Source organism: Spinacia oleracea, chromosome 4, assembly GCF_020520425.1.
Source record: "Spinacia oleracea cultivar Varoflay chromosome 4, BTI_SOV_V1, whole genome shotgun sequence".
NCBI classification, from domain to species: domain Eukaryota; kingdom Viridiplantae; phylum Streptophyta; class Magnoliopsida; order Caryophyllales; family Amaranthaceae; genus Spinacia; species Spinacia oleracea.
The window spans coordinates 25,304,114-25,314,778 of NC_079490.1; the positions used below are offsets into that span (position 1 = coordinate 25,304,114).

General features: G+C 36.3%; 1 long non-coding RNA gene across 1 annotated transcript; it reads right to left on the reverse strand.

Moving 5' to 3' along the window:
• Window positions 1-245: 245 nt before the first annotated feature.
• LOC130459895 (uncharacterized) lies at window positions 246-4,177 on the reverse strand. Its single transcript, XR_008919623.1, has 3 exons — window positions 3,692-4,177; window positions 2,434-2,633; window positions 246-482 (listed from the first exon to the last, which is right to left on the reverse strand). It is a non-coding gene; the product is annotated as an uncharacterized lncRNA (long non-coding RNA).
• Window positions 4,178-10,665: the final 6,488 nt, after the last annotated feature.

The following is a 10,665-nucleotide window of genomic DNA, read 5'->3' on the forward strand; positions in this document are numbered from 1 at the left end:
GCAAAAAACCCCACTTGTTGCAGGGTACATCTATTTGTACGCTGCAACAAGTCTGGAATTTTGCCAAATTTTACTCCCTTGTTGCAGCGTACACATATATATGTACGCTGCAACAAAGCACTTTTGGCGGGAAAATTTTAATCTTATTTAGGATTACCTAGAGAGCCTTGCACCATATATAGAAACCTGTCACAACAATAATAATATCGCAACCTGTATCACAATTATAAAAACAATAACTGGTGTTTTGTATACTATATATCCCAATACAAAGTGCATGTAGTACATTTAAATATATGTACGTTCCAATTTCAACGTACGCATACATTTTAATATAAAATATTGTTCTATAACATCTAAGCCAACTCGATCAAACGCGCTCAGGCCAATAATAAATACTTGCTGGTAAAAAAATTAGCCCATTGCTCACGGACCACATCAATTTCCTCACTAGCATAAGGCGCATTCCTCGTAGTATAGACCTTCAAAAACAAAAATTTGATGGGAGTATTAGATTAAATGTCATTTTAGTCTAAATATGAACTATAACGACCCAATGAGCCTTAAATGTGCATAAATAGATTGGAATGATCGAGTATTGAAAATTTTAAAACTAAGCATATTAATCATGTAATGAGTTTGAAATAAGTCATTAGGTTCTTTAGTTCAAAGTTGGGAACGAAAATGTCATTTTAGTCTAAATATGACCTATAACGACCCAATGAGCCTTAAATGTGCGTAAATAGAGTGGAAGGAGTCTTGGAAACTTAAAACTAAGCATATTAATCATGTAAAGGGTTTAAAATGGGTCTTTAGGTTCTTTAGTTCAAGGTTAGGAGCGAAAATGTCTCATTTTAGCCTAAATATGACCTATAACGACCAAACAAGTCTCAAATATGCATAATAGATCGGATTGAGTATTGAAAAGTTAAAAATAATCATATGAATCATGTAATAAGTTTGAAATTAGGGTTAAGTTCGTTAGATCAAAGTTGGGAGCGAAAATGCCATTTTAGCCTAAATATGACCTATAACGGCCAAAGAAGTCTCGAATGTACATAAATAGATTGGATTAAGTCTTGGAAAGTTAAAACTAATCATATAAAACATTTAATATGTTTAAAATGAGTCCTTAGGATCTTTATTTCAAATTTGGGAGCGAAAAAACCTCATTTTAGCCTAAATATGACCTATAACGACCAAACAAGCCTTAAATTTGCATAAGTAGATTGGAACGAGTGTTAGAAAGTTAAAAGTATTCATATTAAACATGTAATAAGTATAAAATGAGTCCTTAGGTTCTTTAGTTCAAAGTTGGGAGCGAAAATGCTTCATTTTAGCCTTAATATGACCTATAACGACCCAATGAGCCTTAAATGTGAATAAATAGATTGGAATGAGTCTTAGAAAGTTAAAAATATGCATATTAATCATGTAAAAGGTTTAAAATGAGTCTTTAGGTTCTTTAGTTCAAAGTTCGGAGCAAAAATGTCATTTGAGCCTAAAATGGCCTATAACGACCCAATGAGCCTTAAATGTGCATAAATAGATTGGAATGAGTCTTGGAAACTTAAAACTAAGCATATTTATCATGTAATAAGTTTGAAATGAGTCCTTAGATTCTTTAGTTCAAGTTGGGGACGAAAATATCATTTTAGCCTAAATATGAGTTGTTTATAAATGAGTAACTAAAGACTAAGATGATGAAGTGCTTTATTATTGTTTTTCATGAAGTTTCAGTTTATTTTTCATAGTTTGATGATGGTTTGGAGATATTGGCCTGACTCCATGTTGTATCGGTCCATATAAATTAAGGTTTATTGTAAAGTAAATCCTTTGAGGATTGATCATAATAGCAAGTAGTGTTTATTACTCCATACTTTGTATCTATTAAGGACCAACAAGGAAAGTACGAAACACTCCACTTGTTACTGTATCTTAACTATGTTCTAGGACTTGATTTCAACACATATTATTGTATTAATCTCTAACTTGCAGCATCCTCAAGTCCAAAATCTCCAAATTTTAATAACGTGGTTCATTTAAACCGAAGGATATAACATGAAAACATGAAAACATTCTGAATTTGGGCACAAATATTAGCCGGAAAAAGTACATATTTGCAGCAAGTTTATTCAAATTTCACGGGCCAAATCAGGTTATAACTTATGAATTGGCTAATATTATGAAAGATGACCAGCTGTCCACCTCTAAACATGAACTAGAACAACTCCATCTATGATATCAGTGCATATCCTATGATCTAGTTATGACCTTCTGCCTGACATAGTATGCCAAAATATGAACAACCAAACCTGAAGAAAAGTCTAGTGGAGTACTAGTGATCCAAAATGTCAGATGTACATAATATTCCCTCATGAGATAAGATTTAGCAAAAAAATAATCGAAAACAGTCTTTATAACGGTATGTACCTGCATGAAACCACTGAAGTGTTCACCATATCGACGATTATACATTTCCAGTCTCCCTAAAATATTTGTAACTTCTGGATTAACGCGTTGTTGCTGGGAAGCCTCAATAGGTATTAACGAGCTAATGGGACGGCGACACAAAGGACATCTGCATGTTTGGAGTGCTGCTGCATGATCCTAAACTTGTAAGATACATATCCCTGCAATGTTAATAATAAGACATGATTCAGCCAATAAAGACAATTATAGCAGCGAAAGCTTTCCACTCCATTCTCCATGTTCTTTTCAAATCCTCCTTGCACTCTGATAACAACCCTCAACACATAGAAGAGTGAAGGAGAGTAAGGAAGACATCTAGGATCATTAGTTATCATATATGTAGTTCTTAACCATGTAACAAAAATTCATTCTTTAAAAATGAGATTCCTTACTTTATTGACCAATCTAAATTTCTGTGTTTTTTTCTTTTTTACTGCATCACTTTTGTTTTAAACTTATCAGATTTACTTGTTAGTAGACCAGCAAGTTGAAAACACCAAATTAATGGCACAATTGTAAAAAGAATTACAGCAGCTCCAAACCAAAACGTACAAAACTTCATATGCAGAAAACCACAAACAAACAGAACTTGCAATAAACAAACAGGAAGACTCCATCCCACAAAGCAAAAAAAGAAAAGATATCAATGACTTGTTTACAAGTTGAATCATATATGATTTATGTTTAAGCTGAGTAAAATAGTCGGGGAATTATCTATCTCTGCATTTTAAATTTTGTCTCAAAACCGACCTGCTAAGAACTTTCTTAAGCCAGGATATTTGCGCTTGCATCCTAACATTTGCTTACATTTGTGATTACTGCGCAAAGTTACGCAGAGGAATATGACTGACATAATGGCTAATGGGTTTTAGTCATGATGGGGGTAAGTCAATTAAGTATCAAAGTATTACAATAGCAATATTCAAAGTATCAAAGTATGATTCAACCAGACATCAATCTATTAACTTAACAGCCTGCATACCATAAAGTCAGACCAGGTAACCCATTGCTTAATTCATTAACTTCCCAACTGACCACCACACTGATACTTTGGTTAACTTGCCAACTCCAATTAACTAAATCAAACCAACCTACAATCGCAGTGCACAAGGCTCTCGATTCTTCAATTTATATTTACAAAGTATAAAACATAATTGCACAAAATAATTCAAATACAATTTAATTAGTATAAAACAAAATACAAAAATAAAAAACAGACCTAGCAAGCTCCGCCAACCACCACCGCGGGTTGTCGTCCGTCACTCACGCTGCTGCTGTGGAGTGGTTCCGAGTAGTGCTCTGCTGCCGATACGAAAAGCCCGAACTCCCAAATCCCCAAATTCTAATTCACAAACCCTAATTTCTTAAACTTAATTCCAAATCAAAATCCCGGCAAGCTAGGTCTCCGTGGTTGAATTACGGCAAGTTAGGTCTGCTTGTGAAATATTTTTCTACCGGACCAGATAAGAGGAGTATAGGAGAGTGACTGAGAAGCAGAGGAGAGAGAAAAAACCCAGAGGTGAACAAAGTAGAGAGGAAGATGAACAAAGTAGATGGGAAGGTGAACAAAGCAGAGAGGAAGATCGAAGAAGAAGAAGGGAGGTGTTTCCGGTAGAGCTGAAGTGAGGGAAGAATGGAAGAATTGAAAATTTTGAAAATGAAAAATAAAATTAAGTCCCTACAACACGAGAAAATTTTTGAGACTGTTGCAGTGAACAAAGAAGCGAACAAATTTTAGACTGACCTATCGCAGCGAACAAAGAGATGCTAGCGAACAAATAAAAGCCCCCTGCAAAAACGTTTATTGCAGGGAACAATTAAATTGTACGCTGCAACAACCCTTTAAAGGGTTTGACCCGCGTTGGCCGGCGGGTTGTTGAAGCGTATTAATACATGTACGCTGCAACAGGGGTTTTTTCTACTAGTGTGTGTCGAGTTATGTCTCCATGTTTAATTTTTTATTACATGGCTTTTGCATGTTGATTATTTAATATTGTCGAGTGAAGCATGTTAGGATAGAATGTTATTCTAGCTTGTTCGTACTCAGCTTTTGCTGACTTCATGCTTCATGTCTTCTAGTCATGGCCTTTGCCTTAATGACCCTATGATGATCCATCAATTGCATTTGCGTTGTTGGGGAGTAGATTTTCAATAAAGCAGGTTTATAGAGATAACTTGCGGGAGAAGTTATCATGGGATTCGAGTTGAGAGTTTATTCTTCCGTATTTTATAAACTCTATTTTTATTTAAAGTCATGAGTAATACTACTATTTTCAGTTAATGGATTTCCAATGGTTTGTTTTAGTTTGGTCCTCAACGGTTCCAACTTGTTTTAATGACCATTAACTATTTATTTATTATGTTTAAAAGTTAGTTAATTCCGCTGCGTAATTCTGGTAAATAGCCTTAGCCGTTATCACGGTGGCGGTAATATCTTGGTAATTCCTGTGTCGGAAAATGTTTTATAAAAAGCAAGGAATTATTAGGGTGTTACAACTGAAGTCATCAGTGAAAGTGATAAAGTAGCTGAAACCACCTCTAGCATTTGTACTCATTGGTCCACATACATCTGTATGGATTAAACCCAATAGTTCAGTTGCTCTTTCTCCAACTTTAGAGAAAGGTTGCTTTGTCATTTTGCCAAGTAAACATGATTCGCACTTACTATAATCCTCTAAGTCAAATGGTTCTAGAATTCGTTCCTTTTGAAGTATTTCTATGCGTTTCAAGTAAATATGGCCTAATCGACAATGCCACAGATAGGTGAGATCGGAATCATCCTTTTTGGCCTTTTTGGTATTTATGTTATAAAATTGTTTGTCGTGATCTAATAAATAAAGTCCATTGACTAATCTAGCAGATCCATAAAACATCTCTTTAAAATAAAACGAGCAACTATTGTCTTTTATTAAAAAGGAAAATCCCTTAGCATCCAATCAAGAAACAGAAATGATGTTTTTAGTAAGACTTGGAACATGGAAACACTCTTCCAGTTCCAAAACTAGCCCAGAGGGCAACAACAAATAATAAGTTCCTACAGCTAATGCAGCAATCCGTGCTCCATTTCCCACTCGTAGGTCGACTTCACCCTTGCTTAACCTTCTACTTCTTCTTAGCCCCTGTGGATTGGAACATAAGTGTGAGCCACAACCTGTATCTAATACCCAAGAAGTTGAATTAGCAAGTATACAGTCTATAACGAAAATACCTGAAGATGGAACGACTGTTCCGTTCTTCTGATCTTCCTTTAGCTTCAAGCAATCTCTCTTCCAATGCCCCTTCTTCTTGCAGTAGAAGCATTCGGATTCAGAAGTGGGTTGACTGACCTTCCTCTTTTCAGACTTGGCGCCATTTTGCTTAGTCGGGCTGGCCTTCTTGCCACCTTTCTTTGCATTCCTCTTCTTACTAGATTTCTTGAACTTGCCCCCACGCACTATAAGCACATCTTGCTTATCACTTTTGAGCGTCTTTTCAGCGGTTTTCAGCATACCGTGAAGCTCAGTGAGCGTTTTGTCCAGACTATTCATACTGTAGTTTAACTTGAACTGATCATACCCGCTATGAAGAGAATGGAGGATGGTGTCTATAGCCATTTCCTGAGAGAATTGCTGATCCAGCCGACTCATATTCTCAATGAGTCTAATCATTTTGAGAACATGTGGACTTACGGGCTCGCCTTTCTTAAGCTTGGTCTCAAGAATTTGCCTATGACTCTCGAATCTTTCTACTCGAGCCAGACCTTGGAACGTGTTCTTCAACTCAATGATGATCGTGAAAGCATCTGAGCTGATGAACGTTTTCTGTAGATCTGCACTCATGGTTGCAAGCATTAGACATTTCACATCCTTGTTGGTATCAATCCAACGATTGAGGGCTGCCTGAGTGACCCCGTCGCCCGCGGCTTCGGGCATCGCCTCTTCCAGGACATACTCCTTTTCTTCCTGCATAAGAACTATTTGCAAGTTCCTTTGCCAGTCAAGGAAGTTTTTCCCTTTCAACTTCTCCTTTTCGAGAATTGATCGGACGTTGAATGAATTGTTGTTTGCCATAGTTAAACTACAATTGAAAAAGAATAAACAAATAAATAATCATTCATAATTTCTCTTAATAAACTTAAATTCTAGCATGCATGCATAATTTAATGTTCATTAAGCATTTCATTCAAGTTATGTGTTCCGGCAGGTGTGAATAAAATGATTCCAAGACCCTAAAACCATTGAAGAATTAAGCACATTATGTATTTAGACTCAATTCTAAAATCTTTTAGGTAAGCAAAAGCCTTTTGCTAATAGTCTAGAAACTACTCTTGGTTAATAGGTACGTCTAAGGACTTATTAGGTAAACCTATCAATTTTGCCACGACATAAAAGGACTCCTTACTTATATCGTTGAGTTTCACCAAAACTAACATGTACTCACAATTATTTGTGTACCTTACCCCTTTAGGATCAATAAGTAACACCTCGCTGAGCGTAAAACTATTACTAGATTGATGTAAAGGTTACCCGAGTAAGTGTTATTTTGGCATGGCACCTTTTAACTCAATTTTTAAGTTTGGAACTTAAGGCTCTTATTATGTTGGTTAGATTTTAAGTGAACTAAAATCCTTAATCATGCAACATAATCAAGCCACAATCTCATGCATAATTAAGACATAATTAAAGCAATAAATAACTTAAAGCATGCATAAGATAAATGTGATCTAGTATGGCCCGACTTCATCTTGAAGCTTCAACTTCAAAGTCCGTCTTGAAAATGGATTGGAAACTCCGTCTTGAATTTCACCATGGGAGGCGCCATTTTCTTCAAATAGGATAAGCTATAATTAAACTAATTACAATTATTTGATGGTACGCAGATCATATTTGAATTGAAAAACAAACTTTGGTGCATTAGACCAATTACATTCAAATTAATGGTACACATACCATATTTTCTATCCTATTTGGGCCATACTAGTCACTTCATAACCTACAAGATAGTACATATACAATATATACCATTCACCCATTCATTATCATGAATGGCCCACATAGCTAGTTAGTTAAACACATTGTTATGCATCACATAAATATTTGCAGCAATTAATCAAGGGCACCAATAATCTACCAATTATTCAGTCCTTATTAATTCTAATCAAGTTGTTTTAACCTTAAAGGATTTGTAGACCTAATCAAGAGTTTATGACTAAAAATGATTCCACTTAAACCAATAACTTTATATGCTTTACCAATTTTAAACATTAAAATGTATTTCTAGTCTAACCGGAAACATACAAGTTTAATTAAAATTTAAAGCTCATATAAAATTATAATCGAATCCATTAATTTATTTTCAGTTGAATTAAACGAATTTAAATTAATTCAAGGTTTAATTTTAGTAAAATAATTAGTATAAATTAAAATTTATAATAATTATAATAATCAAAATTAAATCCCGAGAAAATAATTTAAATTATTAATTTTAAAATTAATTAAAATTATTTCCGAACTAAAAATTCAAAATTAAAAACAAAACGTATCAATCGTCGCAAGACGAGGCACTTGGGCTTGTGCCCAAGCCCCATCGAGCCACGAGGCAGCTACGCCCCGCTCGATCGATCGTTGCACAAGGCACACACAGCCATACGCCACACGCAACACGCACACGCATCCATCGCTGGCCACGATGCGCGCAGCCTCTGTGCTGTGTCGCGTCTGCTGCTGCTTTCCCTCGCGAGGCATCGCTCCTCGCTGGCGCGAGGCAGTGCGCGCTGTGGCGCAGCACGCTTGCTGCCCACACGCGACTGCTCGTAGTGCCTTGCCTATTGCCCACGCCCATCGCATAGGACACACGGCCAGCACCTTTGCCTCGCGCGCGCGCCATGCTACGTTGCTCGCTGCATTCGTACCGCACGGTCGACGAGCTCCCTTGCTCGTCGTCGCGTGCCCGCACTATACAACACCCCTTTAGGGTAACACGTAGCGTCCATTGCTTTGTGCGTGCAACATTTATGAGCGTTTTTCATAAAAATTTAAAATTTTTAATTCAAAATTAATGACAAATTAATAAATCATATTAATTTCATAATTTTAGGGCGAAAAATCGAAAATTTATTAATCAATTAATTTCCGATTAACTTGGATTCAAATTTAGGTCATAAAAAATTTAAAATTTATCATAAATTAACAATTTTTATGGTGGTTTTTAATCATGGATACCTAATTAAACCATTAATTAATTATGAAAATCAAATCAATTCTAAATTATTTGAATTTCAACAAATTAATCATAATTACAAATTAGGTTGTATAAGTAACAAGTCTAGGCATTCAAATTTGTTAAACATACACAATAGGTCAATCAAAAATTCAAGATTTATCAACAAGAATCGCAAATATTCAATTTAACATCTTAAATTTACAAACTTTTGCGTTCGAAAAACTAAAACCTCCGAAAAGTCATAGTTAGGCTTTGAATTTGGGAATTCTGGATTCGGCCGAAAAATACTCCCTCCATCCCGGAATACTTACCTGTTTTCCTTATCGGGTCGTCCCTTAATACTTGACCTGTTTCTAAAAATGGAAATATTCTAACAATATTATATTATTTCTCACTCCACCCCTATTAACCTACCTACCCCCTACTCCATACAAAAATTAATTAAAAATTCAACCCCTACTCTCCCCCAACCCCACCTCTTAACCCACCTCCCACTAACTACATTAAAATAATACCCCACTATCAACTACTACCTATTAAATTAAATAAGTCAACTCAAGTTCCTTAAACTCTGTGCCGGTCAAACCGGGTTGAGTATTCCGGGACGGAGGGAGTAGTATTTTTGTCAAAATTTTAGAATGCATTTTACATGCGGAATTGACACAAAAATTACTCGATTTAGTTGAGTAACGAATAAACTACCGAAAAACTGCGTACATATAATTAAATAAACGCAATTTGCAACTAATTAACAATTACGAAAATTAATCACCCCTTTTTAATTCTTTGCAAATTTGTAAAATTTAACCATGTTCAAGCAATTATAGATCATGCAATTAATAAGGGGCTCGTGATACCACTGTTAGGTTATGATACATATGAACAACATAAATCATGCGGAAAAACCTTAATGTCAGGAATCATATTAATTGCACATAATCATATAATTAGTCTAGGATGCATACACTTTGTAGCGTGCCCTCCCTAGCTGCGCCCGAACCGAACAAGAACAAGTCTTTAGGACTCCAAGTGTCGTCCCTCCGTAGAAAGTCCACAGCACGTCCGGATCCGCCTTAAGCTTGACAAACTAGAATCGCCCTTAAGGTTCTTAGAATTTTCGTCTATTAGGGTGCAAGTGTTTGGCTGATTTTTGCTTAAAAATCTTACCTTTGAATACTTGAAAACTTGTATATAAATTAGTGAACCTAGGCACATATTTATAGAGTCATGGAAAAGGATTTAGAATCCTATTAGAATACCAATTATTTTAATTAGAATCCCTTTAGAACTCTATTAAATAAATTCTATCTACTAGGATTAGGATTTAATCATAGAACGAATTCCAAAAGATTTAGGATTCGTATCGTACACAACCGCACACGACCACGAGCACCGCATAGCCCGCGCAAGCCTCGCGGCCCACGCGAGCAGCACAGCTCGCAGCCCACGAGCATTGCTCGCAGCCCATGTTGCGCGCGCGCCATGCTGGGCCTGGCCTTTGTGCTGGTCCTGGCGTGGCCTTGCTGCGTTGTGTTGATGCGCATGGCTTGCTGGACGTAGGCCTGGCTTCGTGATGGGCCTTCGTCTAGCAAGTCTCGTCCGATGCTAATTCGTACGATGCGCTTCCGATTAAATTCCCGATTCCGGAATTCATTTCCGATACGAACAATATTTAATATTTCCGTTTCCGGAATTAATTTCCGATTCCGATAATATTTCCGATTCTGACAATATTTCCGTTTTCGGCAATATTTCCGATTCCGGCAATATTTCCATTTCCGATAATATTTTCCGATACGTACCATGTTTCCGTTTCCGGCAACATCTACGACTTGGATAATATTTATATTTCCGATAAGATCCATATTTCCGTTTCCGGCAATATCATCGTTTCTGGAGTATTCATTTACTTGCCTTTGACGATCTCAGCTCCCACTGAAACCAAGATCCGTCGATTCCGAATATCCATAGATGGAGTATTTAATGCCATTA